Source organism: Myotis lucifugus, unplaced genomic scaffold (assembly GCF_000147115.1).
Source record: "Myotis lucifugus unplaced genomic scaffold, Myoluc2.0 scaffold_135, whole genome shotgun sequence".
Lineage (NCBI taxonomy): Eukaryota > Metazoa > Chordata > Mammalia > Chiroptera > Vespertilionidae > Myotis > Myotis lucifugus.
In genome coordinates this window covers 679,054-693,799 of record NW_005871183.1, presented here as the reverse complement: position 1 = coordinate 693,799, position 14,746 = coordinate 679,054, and the positions used below count along the sequence as shown (strand labels likewise).

Below are 14,746 nucleotides of genomic sequence, written 5' to 3'. Positions count from 1 at the left end.
GAGTGTATTTCATTTGAATTTAATAATATTGAGGAAAATAAGGTTCTTTCATGAAAATATATAATTAAGTGATAAATGTGATTGATCATAGTTGATAAATGAGCTCAAATTTTAATTGAAGCTAATTGGTTTCATGGAAAGATGAAGAAGACAGGAGTCATGAATTCTAGACCTAGTCATGACACATTCTAACTATACAATTAAACTTTGATTTAAAATAATTGTACTGATTGCTGTATGGAGAATAGACTTATAGACTTTTGAGGTATATGTCAGAGTGGAAGCAGGAAAACAGTGAAGAGACCATTGTGATAATCTTCTTAAAGATGACAATACCATGAACTCAGGTAATAGCAAGAAGCAGTCAAATGTGGATCTTAATGGGACAGGCTGTGCTGAATTGGATGTGGGGTGGAGGGGAGAACAGGATAACTCAAAGATAAATGAAAGTACTTATTCTTTGATCTCAACATTTATATATTGTTCCGTATGAAGATGTACATTATTAGTCAATATTTATTCTAAAACATTTATCGGTGTTACTTAGAATACATCAAATACTGTGCTAAATGGTAAGGTTCAAATGGTAAACAATAGCACAAAATAAACTTTTTCCTATTTAAGTAGACCATATTCTTCTAGAGGTTATCTTTAGAAAAGTAAGTGTGCACATGGTTCTGTGGTAGAATATTGGAAATGCACCATAAGTTTTAATAGAATAAATGAATAAATTAGTCAATCAATTGCCTCCACAGTGCTAGCTAGGCATCTAGACTTTACAGGATAATTATTTTATTTCATTATAGGTAACTTAGATGAACTTTCATCGTCTTCTTCAAAAGAGATGTTTTAAAATTATATATATTTCATTTTTTACTTATTATATCACTTAATTAGAGCTAAATAGAGTTAGAGTTTGTAGACAATGGGCCATAAATATTCACCCCTGCATCTTAAATATTTCTAAGAATATTCTTCCTCATTTTTATGTGATACTGGTAATGTCTTTTTGCTATAGATAATTTGCTAAACCAAGTACTAATAATGTGAATTTAATGTGTGTTTTGTCCTTTGGTCCAAATTTTCCATATATTTCTTATAATACATTTGTGATCATCATCCTTATGTTCCCATATTAAGATACCAAAGCACAGAATTATTTAATTTTGCTGTAATTTTGGTAGTTAATTTATTAACAGAGAAGATATTTCCCAAATTTTCTCTTTAACCACCAAAAGAAAAAAAAACGCAAAAAAATCAGCCAAACAAGCTAACACAAAGCAACCTTCCACCAGCACACCATAACAACATAGTCTGACTCAGAATGTATTTTGAAAAGAAAAACCAACTGGTTTGTCTAACAGATTAGAAGCAAATATGTAAGAAAAAGAGAAGAGTCAAAGAATTTTCCAAGCATTTGGGACTAAGAAACTAAAAAATACAGTTGTCCTCAACTCAAATGAGAAAGAGGTACAGGAAGTTTTGAAAAGTCTCATTTTGGACTTTACTGATTCATGGTTTCATAGATTCCAAATAAAGATATTGAGTAGGTAGTTGGATATGTGAGTCTAAAATTTAGAAAAGTGGTCTAGGGTTGTAGATATAAGTCCAGCAGTCATTATTAGGATGTAAATAGTTCTCTACCATGACACTGGTGAGCTCACCAAGAGAGAGAATATAGCTTGATAGGAATAGAAAACCAAAGCCTGAGTACTTTGACACTTCATAATTAAGAGTTCAAGGAAAAGAGGAGTTACCAGCAAAGAAATCTGAGACAATAAGAGAAAAGCCAAGCTTGCAGATGTCCTGGATCCAGATTTAACCGCAGGACACAGTAGGCTAAATAAACAGTCAAGAGTAAGTGCTCAATAATTTTCAAATGGATTAATTGGTTTTTACCCATTGACTATTGTATGAACAGCCTATTCTCTTATCCAATTACAGCACAGAGTGATGATATCCATACTTCTACTATACATTCTTCCACCACCAAAAACACCGAGTACAGTAGAAGAGCCATAGCAAGCTCTTTACAGAACTCAGTTAGGTATGAGAGGGTGCACGTACATAAATTCATGAAGGATAGACAAGGAAGAGAAAAAGCATGAAGCTCTTTGGTCAAATAGTGATATATATGGTCCACTCTGTTAAGTCTTTCCCAAAAAGTTGACATTACTGCTCAAATGATGTTTAGAGATTATAAGCACCTTTAAATTCTTTTCTTATTTTCTTTTCTATCTTTCTTTTAAAAAGGAGAGTGGAAATGTATTCATTCAGGCAAAATATTAGCCCTCATAATTTTTTTGTAGGTTTGTTTTTCTTTGGGGCATATAAATTCTAGTTCTAGTTACACCCATAAAAAAAATTCAAGCAGGCTGGTTGAACATTTAGCACCCTGATGACAAATGGTGTTTTAGGTACAGCATTTCAGTTTTGGTGAGGTGGATAGAAATGTTATAAATCAAATTATTTGTATGCTGTTCATTTTTGTCAAAACCTGTTCAGGAGGGACACAGGAAAACATATTTTATGAGGAAAAAAGCCTAGATAAAAATCCTAGTCATATAATTCACTGCAGTTTAGAGTTTACTATTGCTATTAATGGGCATTCTGTATTAGATGGTATATTGAGATAGTATTAGACAGGTGACTGGAAGAGAAGGATTTATGAAATCAGCTAAAAGAAATAAAACTGAGGTTACATGGAGATCTATAAGTCATAGATATTGAGGAGTAGATAGCAGTAGCTTTAAAAATATATCAAGGTCAAGCAACTCATATTGTGGAATTGAGTGAATCAAGCCAGCTGATCTATAACTGTCAGAATATTCAAGAGACTATTGTAGTGATGAGTCAGAACAAACCATTCAAAATATATCATTGCACTTGTCTTATGAAAATAATAAATATATAATGTAATCTAGTTAAATAATTTCAATTAAAAGGCTAGAAAATTCAGAGTAACTGCATAGGATAACAACAGTAAAAAGATAGTAATCATTCCAATTTTAAAGAAAGTTTAATATTAATTTATGTTAGTAAGTAATTATGAAGAGTTAGAGAGTTGAGGTCAAATGATTCAAAGATTTGTTTATAACAATCTTCTTAATAGTCACCACATATTTCATCTTCCTGCCCCTTCTATCTAATAAATTGATTTCACATAAAATATGGCTTTAATTACGTTATCTATCTTTGGTATTACTGCTATTCAACATCATTTAATAACACCACATAAATAAATAAATCACAAATACTTTGGCATGGCATTGAAAGCTGACACCACATGTCTCTGAATCACTTATTACTCCTCAGTAAGACTTCTTACATTCAGTAGATAGGTTAAAGCTGCTTTGCTCATTATAGCCTCTTGGTTTTCTTAGCCTTTAATCTCCTGAACAGACTTAGTTTCCATTCCCCACACTTCACCCCGCTGCCTCATTTCTCTTCATTTCAACTCAAGTCCCACTTCCTCTCTAATGACTTTCCTAGGTACTAAAACTCATAAGTAAAATCTTATCTCCTATAATTGAATGAAAAAATTTGGATAGTAATGATTCCTATGCTTATAAGTTACAATGACAAAGTGGAAATAATGCTAGAGTGTGAGGAATGTGATCAATAATGATAAATAAAGTTTTATTTGATGCTAAAAATACTAACTTGGCCACAGTAAATGTTTCATACTAAAAAATATTGGTCTGGATATTTAGTCAATGATTTAACATGAGGATTTATAAAACCTATAACTATCTTAAACATTTTATTTTAATATAAAGTATAAAATGCACATCCATTCACCCAATAATTTTTAAATTAGGATCAAAATCTTTAATTTAAATGTTTAAATTTCTGCACTGTCTTCCTTGCATAAACTATAATATAATGTGTGAACTTCAAATTGAGTTTCTTCAAAGTGTCATGGAATTTAAGACAGTTGCTAAGCGAGGTGATATAAAATGTCTCCAGATTTTTCTGATTTTTCTCACAAACTTTTGCAATTTCTGCCTATACATCATTCAGCAGATTTCCCCCTCTCAACTTCATCAAGTCTATCCTAATCATTCAAGTTCATTTTTATACAAGCATCAACACTTCATCTGCCATGCTCATGATCAGGCATACTTAAAGTTTATAATTGTAATGATAATGTTAACTGGAATAAATAAATTTAGAAATGAACACAAGTGATTCTTGGTAAAGATTAAACTCAAATGGTAAAAACACACAGGCTTTTGAACCAGGATTTCAATGTGCAATGGGCAATCATCTGCATGTTCTACACAGTTGATTAACTAAAGGTCAGTTAAAGTTTTTTTATTGAAAGGCAAATACTCAAAAAATATGAGCTGAGCAATTATAAGCTGAACACTTATATTTATGTGACTGTAGGTCAGCAGTTGTCAGAGAGAAGAACATGTGAAAGGTAAAGGTACCGGAATGAGTGAATCCGCGTGTCAACATCAAATATACTATTTTTCCTGTGAGTAAAACATAGTCCCTGGTATCAAGGACTAGTTTGAAGCTAAGGGAATTATTTCAAAAACCTCCCATACTCTACTTAGAACCCTTTCACTCTGGTCTGTTCCTGTTGGTTTCCAACCTCATGCTTCTTACCAATGCTGACTACCTTATCTCATTTCTGCTACCTGCCCTAGTGGGGTCCACCCACAGTAAGGGCAATGAGAGTAATCTAAGATTTGAATTATTACAATGTTTCTGATCTTAAAACAAGTTACACAGACATGGGGACAATAATCTTCAGTATTAACCCAGCTCAAAGGTTTCTCACGGGCTAGTAAATAATAAAGGAGAGACAACACAGGCTTAAGACCACATGATCAGTTACCTACATGAATTTAATAAAGTAAAAAGAAAAAGTATAGTTTAATGTGATGTGAATACCCAGATTTATCTTTGGGTATTTAAGTTAATCTTTGTGCATATTTCTCAAATTATTCAATTTATTATAAACCTCTTCCAAACTTCTTTAGGACCTTCTCTCAGGGTGGAATTAGCTGCTAGACTCGCCCTCTAATTGTATTTTACTTCCTGTGTGAGTGTGTGTTTCCTCTTTTTCTCATCATGTTATCTTTGGCATGAGGAGGGAGCCTCATCATGTCAACAACTGGTACTTCCTGTTCAATTCTGCCTCAGTTGACCCTCTACTCCATGGATCCAGCCCAAGTGTATCAAATAATATTTGTAGTCACTTTGTCTAATTTCCACAAGATATCAGATATCTGTGATTTGTAAATTCACTGACTTTATATTTCTGTTTTCACTAATGTGATGGTTAATTCTATGGGTCAACTTGACTATGCCAAAGGGTGCTCAGATATTTAGTCAAGCATTATTCTGGGTGTTTCTGTGAGGGTGTTTTTTAAGGAGTTTAACATTAAAATGGGTAGACTGAGTAAAGTATACTTCCCTCTTTGATGACAATGGGCCACAATCAGTTGAAGTCTTAGAACAAAAAGTTGTCCCTCCCCAAAGTAAGGAAGGTTCTTCCTTGCCTGATGGTCTTTGAACTAGGATGTTGACTTTTGTCCTGCCTTAGGACTTGAAATGAAATATCAGCTCTTCCTGGGTCTCAAGATTGTGAGCCTTCAGAATGGAAGTATACCACACTCAAACTGGATACCTTCTGCTCTTCCAGGCTTCCAACTTGGCAACTCATGCTGCAGATCTTGGGACTTGCCAGGCTCCATAAACCCTTTCTCTCTCTTTCCTTCTTTCTCGCTCTTCCTCTTCCTCCCTCCTTCCCTCTCTTCCCCCTCCCTCTTTCTATATTTATAACAAAAATTTGGTTCTGTTTCTCTGGAGAACTCTGACTAATACAACTGTGAAGCCATTTTATATTCCATTTTTTAGAGACTATATCTTCTTTCTCTTAATTCTTGCTCTATTAATACTGCTTAGTCAGCAAGCTGCCTGCTACTATTTGTCTTAGCCTCTTCAGACCAATGTCTGAGTTAAACTGACTGCTTCACTTTGGTTTTCTTTTTATCTCAATAGTGACTCTCTCAAGGCCTACCTCAATTTTATGCACTGACATTTATGAAGAGTTCTCATTCTACCCACATACTTAGTCTAGGTTGCTGAATGAACACATCCTAACCAAAGGTCCTACATATTTGATTTTTAAAATATTACATATGGTGAATTTAAAAAATAAATTATGAGAGATACTTACTCTTGGTATCATCTCCTACCCTACAGAAACACACACACACACACACACACACACACACAACTTTGTAATGATTTAACATCAAGTTAAAAGGGGGTCTAAAATATTATACATAAATTAATATAATATATAAAATGTATGAGTGATTTAAGCCATTACTTTAATTATTTAGTACGTTTAGAATTTTTTAAATCAGCCTTTTATGCAACCATAGATATGTGAGAAGAGGTAGCTTTGATAATTTTTTTAAATGACAATCTGTCTACAAAAATATCCTAAAATGGCCACTTGACCATTTTCACCTTAGAAAATCCTACCTTATATAAGGCTAATTGTCTAACCCAATACTAAAAGAAGATGAGAACCAAAACCTTAGTACTTCAGTAAGTATTAATATGAGTAGCAACTAATTAAGAATATAGAAATCTGATGAGCTGTAATGAAAACAAGAGCACAAACCTCTAAGAAAAGCTAGAATTTCTTGCATAGAGAATTGCCTTCCTCGACTACAATGGAACCATTGTAGTATACCACAGATATTGAGCCATCCTAAAATCTCAACCACAAAAAAAAAGAAAAATAAGGTTTCAAGATCCCATGCCCTTGAGTATATTGCAGCTCAGTATTATTTATTTATTATGGGCCCTAGGTATTTCTGGTCTCCTGTGTATGATTAGATCAGAAAGAAAATGTACAAGTCACAACTTAATATTCCTGGCACCTCTAACTGTCTTAGATGAGAAAGTGAAACATCAAAGTGCTCAACACATGATTAGCACTGAATAAATTTGTCTTACCTTCTGCTTTCTTCATGAAGTGAGAAAGTTTTCCAGACACAATGAGACATGGAGAAGGCTGCTGAAAAACAACAACAACAACAACAAAACACATTAAATTAAGGGAAAATAAAGCAATATTTTCAGTACTTATAATTAAAAGCAGCTAAATTTAACATTTCACAGAATTTAACCTGAAAATACAGCTGTTGAGAAACAGAAATTGTATCTCATAAATACAGAATTTGTTTAAAATATCCCAAATTAATCTACTATACTATAATTTCTCATACTGCAGAACAATGAGCAATTTCTGCATAATCTTTAACATAAGATTCAAGAAATATTCAGAAGGTCTACTATATTCTAGGTACTGTATTAAGTAAGCATTATGCCTTAAGAGATATATTAAATATGGTACTAATGCAATCTTCATGATGTAATCCACAGGAGAGAGAAAGATGCGCAAACAAACATCATACCCTGTAATATCTTCAAGTACAAGGCATTCAAGTGGTTAGGAGAACAATGAGATTAAATAAATATTCACTTAAGTGTAGGAGATACATTAGGAATTTTCCAGGAAAACAGAGTTAGGGCAAGCATTTCAAGGAGAAAGAAGTTTACATAGGCATAGAGGCAGTCAATATCATGACTTAGTCAGGGAAGTACAAATAGTTCAGTATGTATAGACTGGCAGATAGGATTTACAAAGATTGGTAGATGAGGTAAGAAAATTGGAGGGGCCAGAATATTAAGGGCCTCGTATTACATGGTAAGGATTCTGGCTTTTATCTTGGATGTATTCATTGAGGAATTTAAGTAAAGGAGTCATAATATAAATAAGATGTATGCTTCACACTGGCTGTACCACTGGCTGTAATATGGAAAACAGATAGGAAGAGATTTAAGTAGGAGACAACTGTGCTTGATCAGGTGGCACTATCCATTGAACCACACTTCTTTCCCAACACTTTTTAAAATACATTTTTATTGATTTCAAAGAGGAAGGGAGAGGGAGAGAGAGACAGAAACATCAACGAGGAGAGAGAATCATTGATCGGCTGCCTCCTGCATGCTCCACACTGGGGATCGAGCCCCCAACCCAGTCATGTAACCTGACTGGGAATCAAACTGTGACCTCCTGGTTCATAGGTTAACACTCAACCACTGAGCACCACTGGCTGGGCTACCAACATTTCTTTAATCCTTACCAATTTAACTGATTAAATTCCCATAAAAGTGTATGAGTTAATTACCATTATCCTACTGCTACATAAGGAAACTCAGGTATAGAAAGTTGAATGAGATGTTATGTACATTAAAGTACATTAATGTTAAAATAATGTACATAATACTATATATAACTTTTTTATTGTACTTGTGTAGACTCCTACAAGAATCAAATAAAAAATATTTGCATTTATTAGCTTTTATGTAGGCTGAATTAATTCATCTTTGTAGACCACACAAGGAAAGTACTTGATTTTATTTGGTATGGGTTAGAAAAGAAAATGTTCTCTTTTAGAATGTTTTACTTCTAAAAGTCTCATAAAAATAACTAATCCAGTGTGTGGAATATATATATATGTATATATATATATAGAATATATATACCTGTATATCTGTATATATCTGTAAATACTACTGCCATTACTATGACCTCCACCACCACCAATAATATTCAGACAAACCTTGTAATGTTTTATCTATAATAATAAAAGTGTAATATGCTAAAAAGACTAGACAGCCAAACAACCTTCCAGAAGTCCTTCCAGATGACCTTCCGGATGAAGCCGGGGCTGCAAGGGCCAAGCCCCTTGCACAAATTTCGTGTATTGGGCCTCTAGTATCAGATAAAGTATTAGGGGTAGGAAGACTTAAAGAGGAATTCAGCATTAGCTACCTATAATAATAAAAGCGTAATATGCTAATTAGACTGGATAGCCAGGCTTCCTTCTGGAGGACCTTCTGGACAAAGCTGGGGCTGCAAGGATGGAGGCAAGCCGCTGCGGCTACAAGGGCAGAGCCCCTTGCACAAATTTCGTGCATTGGGCCTCTAGTTTTAAGTATGAGCACAATAACCCTTTTTAACCCTTTGGCATGCTTATTGTTCAATAGAAACATTGCTTTTAAAACTTTGTATTATTAAAAAATATTTGTATTTAAACTTTGTGAGTCACATTATGCATTCTTACTTTATAAAACTGTTTTTGTCTTATTAAAAGATCTGAGTCAAGTGTTCTATTTTTACCATTTTTAAAACCTTAAATACAAAACAAAATTGTAATACTAACTTAAAAACTGATTTTTAAAAATTAACATGAAATTGCTAATTAATGCCTGAATTAACACAAATCAGAGTTTATTACATGGAATTATTAGCTAATTTATTGAAATCATTATGTTTGCTCTTAGAGCTATATGCCAACTCCAGAAATAACAAGCATTTGGTGTAAGGGTCATTGCCTTCATATTTGCATATGTGATACATTAATTGATCTCATGTGCATATTTAAATTAAAACTGCATTTTCTTGAATATTCCCTAATAAGTTTGGATAGCATTATGTGATTAAGGCAAATGTTTATTTCTAGATAATTTCCTTTGCACATGTTAATTTATTTATACATATCATCATTAGTTATGTTCGCTTATTTTCCTTAATATTAAGCATTATTTTTCTTTTTTAGAAATGTGTTACTTTATGCTTTTACACTTCTATCTTTATCCTCTATGCAGTGGCAAGTATAATAATTCAACAGTAAATTCTGAGATACTTACATACTTCAAGGTAGAAGAAAATAAATTAGTAGTAACTGTATTAAAAATAACTTTCCCACTAAATTATTCTAAAATAAAAATAGAAAAACATATTTTTAAAGTTTCATGAAATTATTTTTTAATAAAATTTATTGCTGATAATATTATTAAAGATAAAGTTAAATAAAATAGTGCTGTAATATAGGTTAGTTGCTTATTGATTTCATTATGAATTTTACACAATGTTATTCTATACTATGTATAAAATCTACTATAGGTATCACATAAATCTTGAAACCATAAATTACATGTAGGACTTTAATACGATATATGTGCCAAAAAAAGGCCACCCACAAACCTACTTACAGTAAATTGAAATGTCACTTTGCACCATACAAACCACAGGGTCCAGAATATAATTCCCCACCACAAACACACATACACATAAAACACAAAGTTGTTGTGACATTCCACAGAATATACACAGTAAATACTACATTGAGTATGTAAGTTTCACTATCTATATTTTGTGATATTGAATTAATTAAACTGATAGGATATGCAATTATTATGTCAACTTACACAGTCTAACCCACAACCTTTTGGTGTGCAGGACAACGCTCCAACCAAATGAGCTATCTGGCCAGGGCAAAAAAGAGGTTTTTTTAAAAGGTGGTACACATGGTAAAGTTACTAACACTTTTTCAGCTGTATGGATTCAAACTACATTTTCTCAATCTGTCAAGTTCATTTTAATTTGTTTTTTGAAATAAAATATTATTTAAAGGTTTTTTTGGTTTTCAAATCTATAAAAACGTTTTTCCTCAAATTTGTTCTTGCTCATTTAGTTTGTTTTTGGAGATTTGTGTAAATACTGTAGAAAAGAAAACTTAATTCCTTTTATATAGTCATATACGTGTATACATAGATATGGAAATATTCCTTTGGTATTGATTTTAAATAAGCGAATTGCTTTATTTTATGAAATAACATTTAAAATTCTCACAGGACCCCTGCTTCTAGATATTTCTGTCAAAGTTTTATTGTAGTTCCTGTATCTCAAAAATTCATGGGGTGTTCAAAGAAGAAATATGAAAGTGAATAAATCTTTGGAGCTTCTGAGAATGGCAGCAGGGAAACATCAGCAGTCAGAAGATTAGAATGAATTTCTGGAAGAGAGAAGACTGATGGGAGCACCTTAATGGATATATTCGAATAAAAGAAGCTGCTACTCAGTATATTCAACAGAAAAAGCTGCAGTGGAGCTAGGAAAGATTTTGAACAGTGCATCTACCTAGTGTCAGGAGCTAAATAAGGGAAGGTGTAGGAGGAAGGGCAAAAATCACAATGACTGATGGCGAATCAACCTGGAAGACATGTGCATATTCAGGCCACCCCCATTCCTGTGCATCAGGAAGTGCTGGTTGCTTCAATGCCAGGTGCAGATTGAGTGATATGTTGAAGATTTATTCACATTAGTCACACAGGTCTAGTATTGGTATGTGAATGTGTCTGGATTTTTACCTGTATGCCTGCTCCATACTTATTCTCTGGAAATGTCCCAGTAATACTTTAAAATATCACACACACACACACACACACACACACACACAGAGCCAATATTCCTCTCTTTTAAGCAACAGGCAATAACAGCAGAGGAAACTCCTGCCAGAAACATAGTTAATCTACGTTATCCTTTATTTTATGTTTATCAATGACCAATTAAGGAATAGTTGACTTTTCATTTTATTGATGGTTTCCTTTGCTGCCTTTGCTGTGCAGAAAATTTTAGTTCGATATAGTCGGCATATGTTTATTTTCTTTTGCTTTCCTTGCCTGAGGAAATATATCAGGAAAAAAAATATTGCTAGGAGAAATGTTCATGATTTTACTGCCTATGTTTTCTCCTAGGGTTTTTATGGTCTCAAGTCTAACATATGTTTTTAATCTACTATGCTAAGTGAAATAAGCCAGTCAGAGAAAGATAAATACCAGGTGATTTCACTCATATGTGGAATCTACAGAACAAAATGAACTAACAAGTAAAATACAGACTTATAGAGCGAGAGCAGGCTGACAGCCTGGGTTGTGGGGAGCTGAAGGGGGGTGTATAGGGGGATAAATGGGGATGGAAGGAGACTTGACTTGGGGTCGTGAACACATAATACAGTGTACAGGTGATGTGTTGTGAAATTATGCACCTGAAACCTGTATAATTTAGTAAACCAGTGTCACCCCAATAAATGTAATTAAAAGGAAAAATATGTAATCAATTGCATAATATTTATTATAAAACATGGAACATGGGTGAAAGAGGAAGATTAATGGAAGTTAATCTTCAATAAATGGAGTCAGATAATGCTTACAATTGGTCAATCAAGAAACTTGCATAAGCTTACTATTAATAGTACTACAGACAATCAAGAGAAGCATTAAAATCAGAAATAGTCCAAAACTAGACTAGAAGAGGGAGACTGGGTATGTGTCCTGGAGAAAGACATTTAATTGTACATCCTTAAAAAGAATTAGAAGTATATTTTCTTTGCATGTTATAATTTCATAATAAAAATTTATTGAATAATTTTAAAGAGTTTGTTTTCAAATATTTTATCTAAAATATACAATAGTCCTGACCAGTTTGGCTCAGTGGATAGAGCGTCAGCCTGTGGACTCAAGGGTCCCAGGTTCAATTCCAGTCAAGGGCATGTACCTTGGTTGTGGGCACATCCCCAGTAGGGAGTGTGCAGGAGGCAGCTGATTGATGTTTCTCTCTCATCGATGTTTCTAACTCTCTATCCCTCTCCCTTCCTCTCTGTAAAAAATTAATAAAATATATTTAAAAATAAATAAACTATACAATAATTTATTTTTTGCCATATGACTGTTTTCAATGTTCACAGGTTATGTGAAAAAAAATATAAAAGGGGCCTAAATTTAAATAAATTAAAAATACATATATTAGAAAGCCAATTAATAAAGTATTTTGACTTTTATGTTTTACCTTTTGTTTTTAGAGAAATAAAATATAGGTTATATGAAATAAACCATTGACGGCAATGCCAAAAATTACAATGGCAAATTCAATTTGTACTGTGGGGCTCATACATTTAGTGTGCGTCTATGGGTTTTCTTTAACAAAACCAATGTTAAATGGGCAGTGCCCTTGGCATTCCTGGGGAAGAGACACACGGGTGCCCCTTCTTACTGACTCTACCCTCTGACCTCTTTTCCAGTCTCAACCTTCAGAACTATCTCAGCCATCCTTGGCCTCCAACACCAGTTAACAGTGTTATTTTAATCTAAACTCCTTATTGACGAGCAAACCATAACTTCACAAATTCGTCAAAATTATTCCACCGAGGTGAAGGCCACGGTCAGCGTGCATCTTGGGGCCTCCTCCACCTACCTCTCTCTGGACTTCAATTTCAGGCACAGCGATGTGGCTCTGGAGGGTGTGGGCCACTGCTTGCCTGAGTTGGCTGAGGACAAGCCTAGGACGCCAAATCCTGAAGTTGCGAAACCAGCATTATGGTGGCGCCCTCTTCCAGGACATGCCGAAGCTTTCCCAAGGTGATTGGGGTAAAACTCAGGACGCCATGGAAGCCATCATGGTCATGGAGAGGACCCTGAACCAGGCCCTTTTGGAGCTGCATGGCCTGGGTTCTACCCACACAGAACCTCATCCCTGCTACTTCTGGAGAACTGCTTCCTACATGAGGAAGTGAAACTCATTAAGAAGATGGGCAACACCTGACTAACCTCTGCAGGCGGCCGGCCCCCAGGCTGCACTGGGTATCTCTCTGAAAGACTCGTCTCAAGCACGTCTAAGAAATGAACCACAACTGGAGAACTCTCCCATTTTGTGCACCAAATAAAAAAAATAAAGGTTTTCACAGCAAAACAAACAAACAAAATCAATGTTAAATGTGTATTTCAATTTTAGGTAATGACTCTGGAACATAAAAAGCTTTCATCAAAATAAACAGGTGTCCTGGATAGTTTAGATGATTTTCAATAAGGATTTTAAAAATTATTTTCTATTTTACCACAACATATTTCCCCATTCTATCATATCAACTATTATCTATGGGTTTGCATCTTAATAAGAACTTGTTTTGATGAGGTCTATTAGCATGAATGTTTTTATCAGGTAGCTTGACAATTTTCAAGGTCTGTGGACAGGAGGGAAAAAAAAAAGAGAGGGAGGACTTGGAAGAGAAACAAGTGCTTTTTATCTGTCTCAGTGATTGCATTCCAGAAGGCCCTGAGCTCAGATCCATGCGTAAAACCTGAGATTTCTAGGAGGCATTCCAAAACTGGCTGTGCTCATACTGTTACTGCTGCTCCCGCTGCTGAGTTTCACACATATCAAGGATCATCTACAGCACACTGCCCAGCATTAATGCTGAGCCCCACAAGTTAGCAAGTTGGAGTCTGAGGAATGAATGCCAGTGCCATCTGAGTCACAGTAAAATCTGTAGTACATTGGTTAGGAATGTGGATTCAGTTGGACTCCTGACCCTACTGCTTTAAGGCTGTGAATTAATCACTCTGTGTCCCCACTCCCCAACATAGCCCTTGAAACAGTGTCTGACTCGGTTGATGTTTACTGTAATTATTATCTGCTCATCACATAAACTCATACGAAGAGAATTCACAAAGTAAACCGGATTTTACAGCACTCTCTGTTCAATTCAGAGCATGGCCCTGTGTGATCATCCTCTCCCCATGTGGTTGCACATACAGGGAGAATGTAGGGACACTACCTTGTGGCTGTCATAAATATTATTTTTATTTCCCACTTTTTCTATCTGGAGGTCTCAAGTGACTTTCATGAAATTCTTCTTTTATCACCTTTTCCTTGAAAGTCATTAATGGAAGGATGGTGAAAGAAGTCCGACTGTGGTACAGAAATTTGAGATTTGGTGAGTCTCAGAGTTTAAGGTTCACAGCCCCAGGCAGGGAATCATAAAGTCCATGCTAGCCCCCCTGACAGCACTTTATCTGCCAGCTA

The 14,746-nt window shown here is 34.5% G+C and overlaps 1 pseudogene; it reads left to right on the top strand.

The window, feature by feature from the left end:
• The window catches only part of LOC102425679, a 66,688-nt pseudogene extending 53,202 nt beyond the window's left edge, over positions 1-13,486 (top strand).
• The last annotated feature ends 1,260 nt before the right edge of the window (positions 13,487-14,746 follow it).